Source organism: Theropithecus gelada, chromosome 15 (genome assembly GCF_003255815.1).
Source record: "Theropithecus gelada isolate Dixy chromosome 15, Tgel_1.0, whole genome shotgun sequence".
NCBI lineage: Eukaryota > Metazoa > Chordata > Mammalia > Primates > Cercopithecidae > Theropithecus > Theropithecus gelada.
In genome coordinates this window covers 49,344,110-49,360,170 of record NC_037683.1, presented here as the reverse complement: position 1 = coordinate 49,360,170, position 16,061 = coordinate 49,344,110, and positions in this window count along the sequence as shown.

The following is a 16,061-nucleotide window of genomic DNA, read 5'->3' as shown; positions in this document are numbered from 1 at the left end:
CTTTAACCTACTTCTAGCATTTTTTTCTACAGATATACTTTCAAATGTCACAAAGATATATATTCCAGAATTCTTATTACAACACTATTTGTAATAACAGCAAAAACAACCAAAAACCTGGTAGGAGCGGGTATGGAACTTCTTTCATTAGGTGAGTCAAATAAATTATGCTACATTTATGTAATGTGATACAAGGCAGCTATTAGAATACATGTGGATCACTACATTGATCCACATATATTACTATGGAAAGCTGTCCAAGACATATTAGTGAGGGGGAAAAAAATAAGATGCAATGTATTGCACTGCAGAATGTATCACCACCCCTCTACATAACATTATCACATTTGTGTTTAAAATAAGAAATGAAATACATGTGAACACATTCAGTAAAACTCCTCCTTCATATGATTAGCTGAGTATAAAAATTCAGGGGCCCAAAATGTGTTTCCTTTATTGCCAGTTTAATGAAGTGATCCCGACCAGGAGCTGGGAGGGGTCTAGTTTTGAGCTCCAAATCAGATCTAGTCCTGAGATTGGCATCACCTGATGGCAATAGTCCATTCCGGTTTAAGTATTACTGGGACGGAGCTTCTAGAAGAGTAGCAGTGTTTTCAGAAATCCTCCAATTATTGGCTCCCATTTTATCTGGCCCCAATCTAAGGAGATTGTGCCCAGAGAATAATGAAGATGTGGGAACCCACATTTCACATCCCCATTTCCAAGACTGGGTGGCAAGTTGCATTCACACACACACACACCCTCACCAGCACCACCAGCACCACCAGCACCAGCACCACTGCAGCCCACTTCTCTGCCCGGGCTAGGCTGAGAGAAGAGAGCAGCCCATCACTAATGAGACTCCAGGATAACTTTGCTGTGGATTTCATTGCATATGCTTACATTTACTCCATGCTATGCTGTTTTCTTAAACCTTAGCATGCTAGGTTTTTTGTAAATTAGTCCAAAATTAGAAAATTGAGCTGGAAGGAGGACTGGACATGAATAAAATAAGTTACAGCTGAAACAATTTGATTTACAGTAATAAAAAAGAAACAAAAACATAGGATGCCTATCAAAGGGCTACCACTGAGGGAGACAGGGTTGCCCCAATAGGGCAATGAAAAGATTGACAAGAAGACCAACGATCTTTATTTATTCATTTATTTTTTGAGACAGGATCTCACTGTGTTGCTCATTGCTCCAGCTCAAGTGCAATGGCTCAATCATGGCTCACTGCAGCCTTGACCTCCTGGCTTAAGCAATCTCCTCACATCAGCCTCCCAGGCACATGGCACATGCCACCATATCAGGCTATTCTTTTTTTATTTTTATTTTTTTACTTTTTGTAGAGATGGGATCGCACTATTTGCCCAGGCTAGTCTTGAACTCCTAGGCTCAAGCAATCCTTCTGCCTTGGCCTCCCAACCTGCTGAGATTACAGGCATGAGCCACTGCACCAAGCCAAGACCAACAGTCTTAACTGGAGGATCTCAAGTTTCTTGTATGGCAATTGATACAGAATGTATGTCAATAGACCTTACCACACAAGCTAAAGGGAGCATTGATTGATTCAAAGACCCTCATGCAAAGATCAGCCATGTCCCAAACTCGTCAGTTACCATCTTCACTTCCCACTGGACATCGAGAGCCAGGGAATTATAGAGGAGCTAGAAGTCTTCTTGTGACTTCTGGGCATGTGTAAAAGACACTAAGAGCTAGAAGTGGACCTTTTAGAAGGCATCCTAGTGGAGCACAAGCTCCTTTACACAGCCACTCCAGAGTGATGCCAACAGACTAGCCACTCTGTGTTCATGGTCAGCAGGCCATAGAAACTGTGTGAGTGACAAAACGTATGAGTAGCAGTGTGTGTTGGAATGAGTCAATAAAGAAGAACACAGGCAGGAGATGTGGCTTTGCAAGTCATATATGTCTACTGAAAATTGGAATACACAGTTTGGTGGCTTTGAGTCCTAACCCTTTTCCCCCATTTCTTGTACTTGTAGAAATATTGTTCTCACTTTTTCCTGATTTCTTTGTTTCTCACTCTATTGTGCTTAATCATTTTATTAAGGGTTGTTTCTCCTTTTTCATGTGTCCTTAGGAAACGAATAATATGGGTTGAAATCAAAACACATACACAGCACTGTTTTAAAATCATGTGTTAGCAATAGTCAATCATGAAAATGCTGTTTAGGCAAAGCAGTTACATATCTAGGTTTTTGTTGTTATATATATACATACACGCAAGTATAAAAATATATTCATATGCCATATAAATAGGAGTTTAGAGTAGGAACTCAGAAAATTCTTTCTGGGATTCTTCTGTTATTCTAAGCAATCTTATTTCCCACAATTTTTCTTTATTACTAAATTATATTCTTAAATGTAAAGTATTGTCAGTTAGGATGGTATTCATTAATCCATAAATAGAATTTATTATCTAAATCACTTATGGTTTACCAATATTCACATGTAGATTGAACATACATTTGTAAGACATGTTTTATTTCTGTGTAGGGGAAATAATTGATATTTAAAATTATCTTATTCAAGTCAACTCTAAACTGTGTGACAAACCACATTAGCTTCCTAATCAGTAAATTAGAGCACTTCCAGATTATTAAGGATTTAGTCATCTTCTAAAGCATATGGATGCATTCATGATTATTATTTTCCTGTATCTCATGAGTGAACATTTTGGGATGGCTAATTGATGTATGTATAATGCAAGCAGTTTCTGTTTCAAATTGACAAGCAAGAACTAGTACCTAATTTTATGCTTTGTCAGTGACACTTTGTTTATATATAAGAAATATTTATACTTGATAACAGCAATGGTAATAAGAAAAATAACATGAATTGTATTGAGATTAAAAACTCAAAAACTCACCTGGGCTATTGGACATGATGTATGCAGGAAGATAAAATTCAAGTATATTATTAGTAAGGCATGTTGCTCTGTCTTAAAGAGGATTTTTAAAAATATAATCAGAAAAAAGTATTAGTAACAACTGACTTTAGGCTGCTAAAGAGATTTAAGAATTAATGCTTTTTTTTTTTTTTTTGAGATGGAGTTTTGCTCATTTGCCAGGCTGGAGTGAAGTGGCATGATCTTGGCTCACTATAACCTCCGTCCTCCAGGTTCAAGCGATTCTCCTGCCTCAGCCTCCCAAGTAGCTGCGATTATAGGCACCTGCCACCATACCCAGCTAATTTTTTGTATTTTTAGTAGAGATGGGGTTTTACCATGTTGGCTGGTCTTCAACTCCTGACCTCAGGTGATCTGCCCACCTAGGCTTCCCAAAGTGCTAGGATTACAAGGGTGAGCCACCATGCCTGGCCAGAATTAATACATTTTATCATTTATGAAATTAAGTTTCTCCTGGAATTGCAGAGCTTTGGGCACATATGGGACTGACTATTGAATGACAAACCATTGAAAGTGTCATTTTAAAAAGGATGGAAGAGGCCGGTTATGGTAGCTCATTCCTGTAATCCCAACACTTTGGGAGGCCAAGGTGGGCAGATCACTTGAGGTCAGGAATTCAAGACCAGCCTGGCCAACATGGTGATACCTCATCTCTACTGAAAATACAAAAACTTAGCTGGACATGGTGGCAGGCATCTGTAATCCCAGCTACTCGGGAGGCTGAGGCAGGAGAATTACTTGAAACTGGGAGGTGGAGGTTGTAGTGAGTCAAGATCTCACCACTGCACTCCAGCCTAGGCGATACAGTAAGACTCTGTCTCAAAAATAAATAAATAAATAAATAATTTAAAAAAGAAAAAAGGATAGAAGAGACAAAAACTCAGAGAAAGCCCAAAGTCCTAGAATAGTTCAAAGGATCAGCATGATGAGGTCCTCAAAGAAGTTACCTACAAGTTTGAAGAATGGAGACGGCTCACCCTCTAGGCAGGTAAATCAGCCGCCAGGTAGACAAATCTTGAGAGTAGAGTGGCAGAATTTCTTTTTTCGTTTAGTAAAATAACAACCTACATGTCTTCGTATATAATTTTAACTAATCACCTTTTTCAACAATAAAATGCTCACCTCTCCATTTAATTACCTTAACACTGCGGAGTCCATTTCACCTGCTAATGTTTTTATAGAGCACAGAGAATTCCACAGGATAATAAGCAAGTATTGGTTATTACGTTATTTGAGGGCCTGTCTTATTTTCTGGGTCATACAAAGAAGTGTAACTGCCCTTGTGTGTGTCTTTCTGAGCTTGTGTGTGCCAGAAATTTTGAATCAACTTCTGTGTTGAGCCTCTCCTATACACTAGTGTCAGACTAAGAAATGTAACCAGCAACAAGAGGGTCACATTTCTTTATATTTCCAAATCAAGATAAATTAAGCTCAAGAGCCTCAATGTCTAAGACTGGGGAGAAGTCATTATTAGTCATTTAGGGATGATGGAGGAACCTCTGGCTTACAAGATCCAATAAAAAGGAGGAGCCTGGTTCTCAGTCTAGGTTTCCTCTGCTGTCCCTGTTCTTTCCAAGGACCTGGAGATCATCTTTGCAGTGTTAAGGGAAGTACAGGGTACATTTATGACAAATAATAGGATTGTGGTGACAGCTGGGGGAGGGGGACAAGGAAAACACTCCTGGATAAGTGACAGTTAAGCTAAGACCTGAAGAAAGAGTAGGATGTGACAGAGCTGAGGGAACAGGAGCAATGAAAAAGGAAGAGCATGTAGAAAACCTGGGGGCAGGACAGAGCTCTGGCACCAAGAGAAGGCCAGGGTCTTCTCCATTAGCACATCAACATCAGCAGCCATTAACTGAACACCCAGGGGGACCACACCAGAGTACAAAGACACAGGAGCTCTTTCTCCTACTATTAAAAAGATCACAGTGTGGAAATAGTGCTGGGAAGAAATTGACAAGAACACCATCTCTTACTATAAGTTTGCAAAGGTTGTAAAGAGGTAAGCAAGAAGAGTGGGCATGGGGAGGGAGTGCTAATCCATCCTGGATGAGCTGAGCTGAGCTGAGCTGAGGAGTGTCTGGGGAGGAGGTGATCGTGAATAAGTTAAACTGTGAGAGAGCTGTTCACAGGCATAGGGACAGGAAAGGTGCACCCAGTCAGGGAAATTCTCATGGTCTGAATGGCCACAGGGTGGGTGTATGCTTCAAGATGAAAATGGACAGGGAAGCAGAAGCCAGATCCTGAAGAATTTCTGTGCAAAGCTCAGGAGTCTGAACTTTACCCAGCAGGTCAGTGGTCTCAATGGAGGTGACACCATCTCTTTGAGAGCATTTTGGACATTTGTGGGAATGTTTTTGGTTGTTGTGATGATGGGAGGGGATGTGACCTGGTATTCATCAGACAGAGACCAAGGATGCTGGACATCCTGAATGCAAGGAACAATCCCACACAATGAAGAATCATTTCTTATCCCAGCAGGATTCATGTGGGTGACATTCCTTTTTATAATGAGCTGAGCTGACAACCTAACTCCTGTTCTTTTTTTTTTTTTTTTAAATCGAACACAAAATTTGTTGTGATGGTGGTGGTAGTGGTGGTTTTGTTTGTTTTGGTATGGTTTTCGTTTATTAGAATTTTCAGTAATGAAACTTCCTTGTAAATCAGAGAACCTCATTTTGTCTAGAACTTTACCAAGAGTGGTCTCCATTCTGGAAAATCTTGATGTCAGTAACAATGCTTCTCATGGTATTTGAGCTGCCAATGGTGCACAGATGCTCAGCTGTATACATAACTGTCACTCACAGTGCAATTTGACAGGAGCCTCTGACTACTTTATTATGTCTTCTTGCATAGTCACATGCAAGCATTTGCAATAAAAATACACTCAGTTGGCCGGGAGCAGTGGCTCACGCCTGTAATCCCAGCACTTTGGGAGGCCACGGTGGGCAGATCACCTGAGGTCAGGAGTTTGAGACCAGCCTGACCAACATGGAGAAACCCCGTCTCTACTAAAAATACAAAATTATCAAGGCATGGTGGCACATGCCTATAATCCTAGCTACTCAGGAGGCTGAGGCAGGAGAATTGCTTGAACCCAGGAGGCAGAGATTGCGGTGAGCCAAGATTGCACCATTGCACTCCAGCCTGGGCAACAAGAGCAAAAGTCTGTCTCAAGAAAAAAAAAAAAAAAGAAAAAGAAAAAGAAATACTCAGTTTTGGCTGGGCACAGTGGCTCACACTTGTAATCCCAGCACTTTGGGATGCTGAGGGGGAAGGATTGCTTGAGTCCAAGAGTTCAAGAACAGCCTGGGCAAAATAGTGAGACTCCATCTCTACAAAAAATGTTAAAAAGATTAAAAAAAAGAAATATATACAATTTTATTAGAAATTATTTTCAGATTTTTCCTTTATATTGCCATTAAGGCATTTGGCATAGTCTTTCAAAAGTTTGTATAGAATGGTTATATTATCCATAAATTTTATTTCTAGAGAGTAAGGGGTTGGAAAAATATATTTGAGATCATCGTCATGTAGATATCAAGTGAAGCTATAAGCATTGATGAGGTCAATCAAAGGCCAAATATAAAACATTGGTTACTATTTGTGGGGTCATAAGCACCTTTAAGAATTTAATGGAAGTTATAAACTCATTTCCTAGAAAACAAGCACACATCTATCCAAAGCTACTCACAGAGTGTCAGTAGTGTGCTCAGAGGTCAGCAGGAGCCCATGCTCTGTACATTACTGAGGAGTGTTTCTGGCCATACTGTCTTCTCAGAAGTGAAGAGCTATTCTGCATGTCATATACATTACCATATGGAGATCATCTTCTTTTCCTAGAAGGAGAATCCCTTCTTCCTACCCAAAGGAAGAAATTTATTCTGTTTGATGAATAATAATCACCATGAGTAGGGCTTGGGGGATGTGGCTCCTCAAGGCAATGCCTGATAGCAGCAGATGACCATTAAAAGGCTAGATTCTGCTAATTGAAAGTATACTGCTTCACTGATTGTATATTCCTGATTTAGGGATCCTCAGAAGACCCACTATCCTCTAATCCCTGCAGCAGATAGAGGTGCCACCCAGAATCCCAGCAATGAACAGCACTTAGGCCAGGCGTGGTTGCTTATGCCTGTAATCCTGACACTTTGGGAGGCTGACGCAGGAGGATCACTTGAGACCAGGAGTTTGAAACCAGCCTGATCAACATCAGGAGTCCCCGCCTCTATGAAAGAAAAATATAAAAATTAGCCAGGTGTAGGGGCCACACCTGTAGGCCCAGCTACTCAAGAAGCTGAGATGGGAGGATCACTTGAGCCCAGGAGTTTGAGGCTACAATAAGCCATGATCGCGCCACTGTACTCCAGCCTCGGTGACAGAGCAAGACCTTGTCGAAAAGAAAAGAAGAAAAACAATGACAGCAAGAAAACCACCACTGAGGCTCAATGTGAAACATTCCCTTCATCCCCCTTCTCCCCATGTGCCCTTCATAACCACCATTAGTATAGTTGTAATATATTAGAGTGTGTATGCTTGTGGACACCAGAAAGTTTGAGGGATTGGGATACTCATAATGGGGATGTACGAAGTCTTCTTCTATGTTACATTGTCTACTATTTTTTCAAGCGAAAAAAGTTTATTGAAATTATTTATTAAAATTTATCTCCCAAATGATTTGAAGTCACCACTTAGCATCAATAAAAATGAACATGACTCAATTGTCTATATGTAAGTCAGTCTCCAAATATTATTAGATATTTTATTTCTGTTTCTTACCACCAATAATTTATGAAACCAATGGCAATACCCAAAACTAATTAAACAAAAATCAAAATCATCAAAACACAAGAATAAAGAAGTATGGAAAGAAAGAGGTGGGAGGAGGAGGGAGAGAGGAAGAGACAGAGGGAAGAAAGAAAGAAACTACAGATAATAACAGACTAATAGAGAAAATTTAACTGTATATGTTTAATATTTTGAAAATAGTTATTGTTTAATGAAACCTCGAAGTAGCAAAAACAATTGTGTCTTTCCAATTAAGAAAGAGGAAGTAAACATGGAAAAACTCTTTCCTCTGCACAAAACAGATATTAAAACAGCTGACAGTCACAGTGGAAGAGAAGGGGGTAGACAGATGGTGTAGAACTACACATGTTCCCCTAACTCTTTGAATTCTGATACTTCATTCTTCACTACTCACTGAAATGATGTATGCTGGGACAGAAAAGACAGTTTCCAGTTACCATTCCAGGACACCTGTATATAACATCTATTTCTTACTGTGAAAAAAAAAGGAAGAGAAAAAAATTCACTGGGAAGCAAAATATGTGAAGACCAATATATATCTTTGAAATTTTTAATTAATAATACATTTTTGTTCTTGAGTATAGATCCCTTTGACCTAAATAATTTGGCATAGAATCTACAACATAGTTGGTATTCAATCAATATTTGCTGAATATACCAATGAACAAAAATATATGACATAGCCAATATCCTTAAATTAAGCACATCAAGGTTATTATTTCTCTTCCAATGATTTAAGCATGTCTCCTGCTACAGCATTTTCAGTTTTCATTGCTTACACTTTAATTCCACACACTAAGAACTGAATTTAACATCTTAAACTGAATCGGCGCACAAAGCAAACGTGTATTGGGAACCTACTATATATTAGGCTCTGTGCTTGCAGATGATGGGTCACTGCAAGGGGCATAAGACAAGGTCCTGCCCTCAAGTCTCAAGTCTGTTTCTCCTTCCCGCTCTCGATGACATAAAACACTGGGCTAATTAGTGAGGCAGCTGAGCCTCACAGCAAATGCCCTTCCTGTGGAAATGTCCTTGACTGTCTGGCCGTGACACAGGAGACCTAAAGCCAAACCACGGCGGACAGCAGGAACAACTGAAGGAGCACCAAATCAGATGAGGAATCAAGCAAGTCAAATGGAAGGGAGGAATGGGAAGTGATAGGGCTGAAGCCTGCATGGAGTATGAGGTTTATCATTACTCTGCTCTCAGGGCTCCCACATGTTCCAAGGGCAACTCACACAGTCAATGAAATGTCAGACCAGTTCTGAATGGGTCAATGCAGGCTCTTCAAAAAACGATTCTTCCCGGCCGGGCGCGGTGGCTCACGCCTGTAATCCCAGCACTTTGGGAGGCCGAGGCAGGCAGATCACAAGGTCAGGAGATCGAGACCATCCTGGTGAACACGATGAAACCCTATCTCTACTAAAAATACAAAAAATTAGCCCGGCGTGGTGGCAGGCGCCTGTAGTCCCAGCTACTTGGGAGGCTGAGGCAGGAGAATGGCGAGAACCCGGGAGGCGGAGTTTGCAGTGAGCTGAGATTGCACCACTGCACTCCAGCCTGGGCAACAGAGCGAGACTCCCTCTCAAAAAAAAAACAAAAACAAAAACAAAAACAAGATTCTTCTGGCCAGGCACCGTGGCTCACGCTTGTAATCCCAGCACTTGAAAGAGACTGAGGTGGGTGGATCACCTGAGGTTAGGAGTTAGAAACTAGCCTGGCCAACATGGTGGAACCCCATCTCTACTAAAAATACAAAATTTAGCCAGGCATAGTGCTGTGCGCCTGTAATCACAGCTACTCAGGAGACTGAGGCAGGAGAATCACTTGAACCCGGGAGTTGGAGGTTGCAGAAAGCCAAGATTGCACCATTGCACTCCAGCCTGGGTGACAGAGTGAGACTCTGTCTCAAAAAAAAAAAAAAAAAAAAAGATTCTTCCAAGAATCTTCTAAGAAACTTGAGTAGTATTCCAATGTGTATCTGTTTATCCATTTACCAATAAACAGTTCCCACATTTTTACTATTCTAAATAAAGTTACTATAAACATTTGTGAACAGCTTTTTATGTAGACATTTATCTTCATTTCTCTTGGGTAACTATCTATTTCGAATTTGGATTGCTAAGTCCTGTGATAAGTTTATGTTTAACTTTTAACGATCCCTGTCAAACTATTTTTCAAAGTAGTTATACCGTTTTGCATTCCCACCAGCAATGCATGTGAGCTCCAATTGCTCTACACCCTCACCAGCATTTGGTATTGTCAGTTGCTTTTCTTTTTTAAAAAATTTGCTATGCAGCTGTATGTCATTCTTTTAATTTGCATTTTCTTGATGACTAATAACATTGAGCATCTTTTCTTTTTTTTTTTTTTTTTTTTTTTTTTTGAGACGGAGTCTCGCTCTGTCGCCCAGGTTGGAGTGCAGTGGCCAGATCTCAGCTCACTGCAAGCTCCGCCTCCCGGGTTCACGCCATTCTCCTGCCTCAGCCTCCCGAGTAGCTGGGACTACAGGCGCCCGCCACCTCGCCCGGCTAGTTTTTTGTATTTTTTAGTAGAGACGGGGTTTCACCGTGTCAGCCAGGATGGTCTCGATCTCCTGACCTCGTGATCCGCCCGTCTCAGCCTCCCAAAGTGCTGGGATTACAGGCTTGAGCCACCGCGCCCGGCCGAGCATCTTTTCATATGCTTATTTGCTATTCATAATTCACCTTTGATGAAGTGCCTCTTCAGATATTTTACCCAGTTTTTTGTTGTTGTTGTTTTATTTTGCTTATTTATTTATTTAGAGACAGTATCTTGTCCTGTCACCCAGGATGGGGTGCAGTGGTGCAGTCATAGCTCATTGCAACCTCAAGCTCGTGGGCTCAAACGATCCCCCAACTTCAGCCTTCTGAGTAACTAGAACCACAGGTGCACACCACCACGTCCAGCTAATTTTTGTGTTTTTTGTAAAGATGGGGTCTTACTATATTGCCCAGGGCTGGTCTCAAACTACTGGCCTCAAGCAATCCTCCCACCTCAGCCTCCCAAAACACTGGGATTACAGGAATAAGCCACCGCATCTATCCTTTTGCCCAAGTCTTGAATTGGGCTGTTTTCTTATTATTGAATTATGAGAATTATTCAAGGTTTCTGAATGATTATGAGAATTCAAGTTTTCTGGATGCAAACCCTTTATCAAGACTTTATGATAAAGGACTTGCATTCATAATTCTTAAAGAATTCTCAGTTTTGCAAATATTTTCTCCCAGTCTATGAACTTTCTTTTCATTTTCCTAATGATGTCTTTTAAAGAGTGGATGCTTTTAATTTTGATGAAGCCCAATTTATCATTTTTTTCTTTTACATTTCATGCTTTTTGTGTCCTGAGAGACCTTTGCCTATCCAAAGCCAAAAAGATTTTCTGCTTTGTTTTATCTAGTTTCATAATTTTAGATTTTAAATTTAGGCTTATCATCCATTGCAAGTTAATTTTGGCATACGGTGTGAGGTATGGTTAAAATTCTCTTTTATTGCATATGGTTGTTCAACTATTTCAGCACTATTTTTTGAAAAGACTATCATTTTTTTCTATCACATTGCCTTGGCGCCTTTGTTGAAAATCAATTGGCCATTGTCTGGGTCTATTTTTGTACTCTCTTTCTGTTCCATTAATCTATGTGTCTATCCTTTAATTAATACCACATTGCGTTGATTACTATGGCTTTCATGTGATATAATTTTAAGTGGAAAAAAGCACCATTTATAGTTTTTTAAATAACATGCTTACTTTAAAAAATGTATATATATAGAAAAGACTGAAACTTGCAAAAATAAGATATGAGATTGTAGGTGATAAGGTTCTCTATTTTTAAGAGAAGTTTCTTTTATCCCTAGGACTAGGCTCGGGCTCTGCCAGGGAAAAATGGCAGGAAATAACTAGAATATTCTGCTTTCTCCAAAGTATTTTTAAGAATATAACTGTTTGAAGAAAGAAGCCTTACTTATAAACTATTTCACTGACCCACATTCACCTGGCTTCACTGAATGTATGTTCTTCTTGACTCTGCAGTCCTTGGGTAAGTCATTGCCCATTGTTGGCAAACTCTCCAGGGGTTTTGTTATTTCTCAGAATGCTGGCAATGTAGAAACATGTGGGATATGACCAATCAGACATTTTCATGCCAGTCCTGTTCTATAATAGTTTTTCATTCAGTCACTCAATCATTCATTCGATATTTAATTAATTTAATAAATAATCAAATCCAACATTAAATAATAAAATGTCAGATGAATGAATGAGTGACTGAATGAAGAACTATTTTTACTATATACCAGTAACAATATTGAAATTGCAAAGATGAGGAAGGCAAAATCTCTGTCTTCAAGGTGCTCATAGTCTAGTAAAGAAAAGAAGTTCACATAAACTATTGTTCCACTGGTATCACAGTGCTAGGGTGGGCTCCCGTTTAAGGTAAAGTGGGGCACCACAGAGAAAATGGCCTGTTCTGCTCACTTCCTGCCAGCTATGACTAGTCAGTGACTTCCCCTCTTTCCCCATATCTAAGATTGTCCTTCTTCAGTTTCATCTCACTTTCAGGAGATGACCTTCATGATGAAAATAGAGGTCATCAGAATGGAACTCCCATCCTCATTGTCCTGCCGCCTACAGAACAAACCTGCCAGCATCTGCACCCTCTCCTTCAGAGGAAAGTGTTCTCTTTCTAGCAAAGACGAATCCCTTCTCAGGGGAGAGATCTCACCCCTTCCAGACATCCTAGGAGCCTTGTCCCACAGGCTATCCCCCTTCTCTCCTGGAACTCCAGCTTCTTCCTTTCTTCTCTGTGCTTAACTCTGCAATTCCATCACCTATTAAAGAAGAATCCGTATCTGACTGTACATTCCTTATCTGCTACCACCTGATTCTCTCTGCTCTTTTATTTTAAACTTCTCAAAAAAAAAAAAAAAAAAAAAAGTCACCTGCATAATGTTCCACTTCCTTGTAATACTTTCATTCCTCAGTCTGGCTCCTATGACCCAACCACAATTGCTCTTGCTAAGGTTGCCTATAAGTGCCATAATTGCTCAAGTCTGGAATGTTCTGCAGTTCTCACCTCTTTACGTCTTATTGCCATTCAACACTCTCACCCTCTTCTATACTCTTTCCTGGACTTCACTGATTCCAGGATTCTGGGTTTTCTCCACTTCTGTGAGCATTCCCTCTCAATCCCCTTTGCTATCGTCTCTCCCCTTCCTTGAGTCCTAAATGTCAGAGTTTTTTCAGGTTCAGCCTTGAGTATCCTTTCTTCCTAGGTAATTTCTATGACTTTAGAAATTATAGTCCACCCCTATGTCACCTATGACTTTAAGTGCCATCTGAGACATCTTTTTGGATCTCCAAACCTACATGCTTAACTATTACCTGACATCTTTACTTGGTTGTTCCACAGGCACCTCAGATTTAACAATTTGAAAACCAAACATTTGATCTCCACTGCCCCCAGCCTATGTATTCCTTCAGGGGTCCTCATTTCAGGAAAGTATACAAAACATCTGCCCACATGCTCATATTAGAAACTTGGTAAATGTCCTTAACATTTTATCCAGACATTCATTTTCTTCAGTCCTATGAGCACTGCTTCAAAATTAAATGTTGACTCTACCCAAACTTCTCCCTCTCCATACCACATCATTTCTTGTATAGCCTCCTGTTGGTCTTCTCTTTGCTATAGTTGCCCATTTCAATCTAATCCCTACAGAGAAGTCACAATCATCTTTTAAAATGTTAGCTATGACACATCATTTGACATTTCAATGTCTTCTGCATCATACTTTAGATAAAATCTGTCCTCTGTAAAGTAGACAATAAGGCCTATCATGATTTGGATCTTGCCCATCTCTCCAACCTCTTCTCACACTGCCTCACCTCAAGCACTGTCCTGCCACAGGGCATTAGCACATGCTCTTGAGAACACCTCCTCCCCCATTCTTCACATCACTAAGCCCTATTCATCTGTCAAGTCCCTGCTTAAATGTAATGTCACCAAGCAGACTTTTCTTACCCTCATCAATCTAAATTACTATCAATCTAAGTACATTAATATCATGAACATATTAATTTCTGTTTAGTTGTTTAATATTCATATTCCCCATCAGATTATAAGCTCTTTTAAGGTGGAGATCATGTGTTTCTGGTTTGCCTATTCCTCTGGTGCCTAGTTTTGTGTCCAGCAAATAGTGGTTACATGGGTGTATTAGTTCCCTATTGCTGCTGTAACAAATGACCATAAACTTAGTGGCTTTTTCTTTTTTTCTCTTTTTTTTTTTTTTGAGATGGAGTCTTCCTCTGTTGCCCAGGCTGGAGTGGTGCAATCTCAGCTCACTGCAACCTCCACCTCCTGGTTCAAGTGATTCTCCTACCTCGGCCTCCCGAGTAGTTGGGATTACAGGCACACGCCACTACACCAGCTAATTTTTGTATTTTTAGTACAGACTGGGTTTCACCATGTTGGCCAGGCTGGTCTCAAACTCCTGAACTCAGGCGATCTGTCCTCCTTGGCCTCCCAAAGTTAGTGGCTTTAAACAACACAAATGTATTCTCTGACAGTTCTGGGTATCAGAAGTCCTACATAAGTCTTACAGGGCAAAAATCAAGGTGTCAGCAGAGTTGGTTCCTTCTGGAGGCTCTAGAGGAGAATCTACTTTCTTGCCTTTTCCAGCTACCACAGCTGCATTCCTTTCTCTTTCTCTACCTTCAAACCCAGTAGTGTAGCATCTTCAAATCTCTCTGCTTCTGTCTTCATATCACCTTCTGTCTTATTCCTACTCTCTCTCTCTTTCCCCTCATCTCAAGATCCTTAACTCAGTCACATTTGTAAAGCCCTTTTGACCATATAAAGCAACATATTTACAACTTCTGGATATTAGGAACTGATGATTCTTGGGGACCATTATTTAGCCTACCACAGTAATTGTTGAGTGAATTAATGAGTGGAGGGAGAGAGCCAGGAATGTTTCACAGGGGGAGAAATGTTTAAACTGTAATATGACAGATTAATAGGTATTTACCAGGCAGACAAACAAAGGTTGCATTCATTCTAGGAACAGAGAAGTACATGGACAAAGGGCTAGAAGTAAGAGAAAGCAGGTTTTGTTTGGAGAAGGAAGCAATACTGTCTTCTTGTACCGAGAGTTTGAGAAAGGATTTGAAATGAGCAGAGAAGTCAAGGCTGAATTCTACATCACTGGAGATGTAGAAGACTGTGTAAAGACTGTGGATGTTACCTTTAGGTGAGTCAATGCTGAGTCATCTGCATGCTTATTACAATTCATTTACTCAAGATTTAACAAGCAATCATTGAGCAGGTTTTTTATGCCAAGAGATGGTTAGGTACCACCTAAAACAGATACCATTAAACCTAAACAGACCAAAATGGCAGCATAAGAGAGAAGGGATAAAATATTGACTGGCTGTTAGAACATTAGTTTGGTGGTGCCTTATGTACCAGCAAGGGTAACATGTGAAAGGTCTTATAGAAGCTCTGTGTCTTTGTGGCATTCTTCTATGTTTTAAGATATTTTAAAATAAAAGTAATGCAAATTAGAAAATGTAAGCATGAAAAACAAAGAAAATAAAGATACATTTCTACTATTCAGAGATAAACACAATGAATATTTTGGTATATATACTTCTAGAACTTATTTAATATTATGCACATATGAAATTTATTACAAAGTATTTATTATGAGATATTGAGATATGCCAAAAGAAACAGAGAAAAATATAATGAAAATCCAGGTACCCACTACCCAGCTTAAGAAATAAAACATTATCAATACAGTGAAGATTCCCTGTTTACACACATTTCTGAATTTCCATCTCTTTCTTTTTTTTGGAATAAAAAAATGTATTACAAAAATAATACATACTTGTTAAAAAATTCAAACAATACAGAAATAAAAGCACAATATCCCACCCAGTATACATAACAAACAGAGAAGCCCCCTCCCCTCCAATCCCATTCCTGGGGGGTTATCATTGTGAACAGTTAGCGGATATCCTTTCAGACTTTTACCTTTGCATGCAGAAGTATATATAAAAACACATATAAATAAACACACATGGTTCTGTGTCTTACAAAAATGGAATCACATGTATCTGTTATATATGATTCTTCAATTTCTTTCTTCATTCACACATTACACAGATTTCTAAAACACAAACCTGATTACATCACTCCTCTAAGAGCTTATTTCCCATAATATAAAAATCATACACATTAACATCAAACACAAAGCTTGTGATGATATACTTCCTGCCCATCTTTCAGTCTCA